Genomic DNA, 3,366 nt, shown 5'->3' on the forward strand with positions numbered 1-3,366 from the left:
ACAAGCATTAAATTGTCCCGGAGCGGGACTTCATCTCACGGTCCCCTCAACAGCTCAACTCAAAGCAGCCGCCGACTGAGGGGAATGTGTGACGGTGCAATATCGAGCGAGCAGTCCCAGCTCTTGTTCCTGTTTGACGCTCTGTCATTCTTCCATCTCACTTTATGATTCAGAGGTTGGATTTCAGTCTTGTCACTGACCATTAGCGATTGGGTTTTTTTTATTTCCACAGACTTTTTTTTGGAAAGTTCAAAGTAAAGAGGAGCAGAAACCCCGTGAACTGAAGCAGAGGTTGAACATTGTGAACACGCGGGACCGCTGGGCATCTCGATGTCCTGGAGAGACGGAGCAGAAAGCTCACGGCTTCACTTCTAAAGTGTCTGCTTGTTTATTTCTCAGGTTCCTTTTGCCCCGTGGGGATGTAGCTCAGTGGAAGAGCGCATGCTTTGCATGTATGAGGTCCCGGGTTCAATCCCCGGCATCTCCAAACAAGTTACATTTCACATTTTGGATTCAACTGTGAGAATATCATCTGAGACTCGCCTCACATTTACACACAAGGAGAGACAAGAGTTTCTTCACCTCGCGAAAAACCGAACGCTCCGCACAGAATATCATTCAATGGGAGAGCGCCCACGATGGTTGAATGGCTCCCATCTCATGGTTGAACAGCTTGCCCAGTGAAAGATTATTTCCAGTTTCACAGATTGGGGGGAAGCAGCGGACCGGCGTTCCGACCACAAAGAGGGAAGAATCGTCTGGATGTTGGGAGCTTCTTCTTTTCCCAGAGAGGAGTGAGCATCTGGAATGTATTCCTGGCTGGTGCGGTGGGTGCTGACCCTCTCTGGTGCGGTGGGTGCTGACCCTCTCTGGTGCGGTGGGTGCTGACCCTCTCTGGTGCGGTGGGTGCTGACTCTCTCCGGTGCGGTGGGTGCTGACTCTGGTGCGGTGGGTGCTGACTCTCTCTGGTGCGGTGGGTGCTGACTCTCTCTCCGCCTTTTTTCTGTTTTTTTTCTGGTTTGTAACCGCTCCCAGGAGATTCCATGTTCCCGGTGGGTGGGGCTGGTGGTGTGTGTAGGAAGTGTCCAGTCACAATGCTCCAGGCATGTGGGGCAGGATTGATGAACCAACTGGTCTTTTCCTGCCCGTCATGTCCGTCTGTAACCCCAGATCGTCAAGGTGTTTTTAGTGAAGTGATCTTTAAACACAAAACCCTCAACTGGGACAAGTCCTGCGTCCGTCTATAGTGAAATGAGATTCAATGCTGTCTGGGCCTCACCTTGTCCTCCTCCTTTTACATTATTATATTGTCCGCACACAGTGATATGTTTGGTTAAGATGAAAATACAAATTATCCGCTCTGGGCTCCTCCAGTCTCTCTGTGTTTCTCTCTCCTCCTAAACTGACTGACTGTCAGATAATAGTAACTGGTGTCCTCTCCATCCCATTCTCAACACCCAGACACGACTACTTACTGAATAAATTCAACAGTGACAGACGGTTTCTCTCCACCTTTCCTAACAGGACTGGCGAATGATGAATGCCCCGTCAGACCGGTTGATAGACAGTAAAAGGGACAGTGACCGTCTCACCAATAGCACCGGAGGTCTGTTCACAGACACAGAATCAGTCTTTCCCTTTCTATCAGTGTGTCTATATTACGCTCAGTAACAGTATCCCGCCTCCTTGTACAGCACTAGGGAGAGAGAAAGACAGACAGACAGAGAGACAAACAGACACAGTATCAGTCTCACACTTCCCATCAGTATGTTCGTTTCACACTCAGTAACAATATTCCACCTTCATTTACAGCGCTAGAGAGATATAAAAACAGACAGGCACAGTATCAGAATTACACTTCCTATCAGTGTCTCTGTATCACTCTCAGTAACAGTATCTCAACTTCATATGCTGCACAAAAGAGAGAGAGAAACTGACCTGTAATGTCCTGTTTACACAGAGTAACAAATTGGAAAATATTCCATTCCAATTTCTATTCCAAGATGGAGTGACAGAAGATGCAGTCTCATCTCTCACTGATATTATTTCAGAGACAGACACATTATTAATCCCACTCTCAGGGACAGTGTCACACATTTAACCCTCTCTTGCATGTTGTCCCCTCTGCAATCTTGCAGCTCAGGGCCGTTCTGTGTTACTCTCAGTGACCGAGAGTTTCACTCCGATTGAAATAAACTGGGACTGTTGCTGCCTGATATTAATCCTACACGGTCCCAGCAAATACACCGACTCCCACTTTCCTCCCCCGTTTCTCCAGGATTGGTTTGAGGAATCCTCCCTCCAGTTTCGGAGTCAAACGTTACTTTATCAGTAAGGGAGCCAAGAATGAACAGAACCCATTGGTTCATTCCACAGCCGCTCACTTTATCTCTGAAAGACTCTTTCCCATCAAAAGAGCCCGAGAGAAACAGCAGGGATGGAAACCTCGAGTTTAATAGTTGGAGATTGTAAAGTCAGTCTGGATTCCAGCGTTAGGCACTGGTGGAATCCCATCTGTTTCCCATTCTGGTGCCTGTTCCTGCACTGCCTGTGGAGCCCATTCCCTCTGACCTTTCCCCCAGACCCACTTCCTTTGCTCAGACAGGCGGGAATGGAGAGATCACGGCCCCCGGGGGAAGGGAGCAAAGAGCAGCCTCATTACAGCAGCTCATCGCTCCGGGACCGTGTCCGCAGATGGGCTCAGAGATCGGCATTGAGTCCGGGGGAAGGGCAGGGGGAGTCCGGGGGCTGTTTGTAAGAGGCGGAGTGGATCAGGAACTGGTCCCGGAACATGGAGTGAGAGGGGGGAAGGGAGAGGTCATTCTCGGGCTGGGTGTGGACAGGGTGTGTCCAGGGGAAGGGAGAGAGAATGGGAAGAACCTGCTATTAAAACCATTGCTGCTTTCACTCCCCAAACCAGGAGTGAATGGTCCTGGTTTAGTTCCAGTCTCACCCTGTTTATTGTTATTGGACAGTGAAGAGTGGAAACAGAGCCGGACAGTAAGGATGTGGGGAGTTATACAAAGAGCATCTATTGCAGGCATCAGGTGAGAAGTGTGAAGGACACAATTTAAACAGCGGCTGTTTAGTTTCGGTTGAACGGTTAGTCCCATGGGAGAGGGGATGAGAAACCTGACCTGTACAAAGGTCCCTGCCCCATCGGGTAGTCCCATTCATGGATCAGTGCAGGGGTTGGGTTGTGTCTGGATGTCACTAAATTGTTGTAAAATAGCCCAACACACCTGGTGTGCAGAAGCTGAGTGCTGCAGTGGAGTCAGACACTGACACTGTTTGTATCACTGGTTTTCATTTGTGGATATTCAAAATGATCATTAGAGATATTAAACTGATCACTTTTCCATTTTC

General features: G+C 48.9%; 1 non-coding gene across 1 annotated transcript; it reads left to right on the forward strand.

The window, feature by feature from the left end:
- Positions 1 to 415: 415 nt before the first annotated feature.
- trnaa-ugc (transfer RNA alanine (anticodon UGC)) lies at positions 416 to 487 on the forward strand. Its single transcript has one exon. It is a non-coding gene; the product is annotated as a tRNA-Ala (tRNA).
- The last annotated feature ends 2,879 nt before the right edge of the window (positions 488 to 3,366 follow it).

The sequence above is a fragment of the Heptranchias perlo genome, unplaced genomic scaffold, assembly GCF_035084215.1.
Source record: "Heptranchias perlo isolate sHepPer1 unplaced genomic scaffold, sHepPer1.hap1 HAP1_SCAFFOLD_240, whole genome shotgun sequence".
NCBI classification, from domain to species: Eukaryota; Metazoa; Chordata; class Chondrichthyes; order Hexanchiformes; family Hexanchidae; genus Heptranchias; species Heptranchias perlo.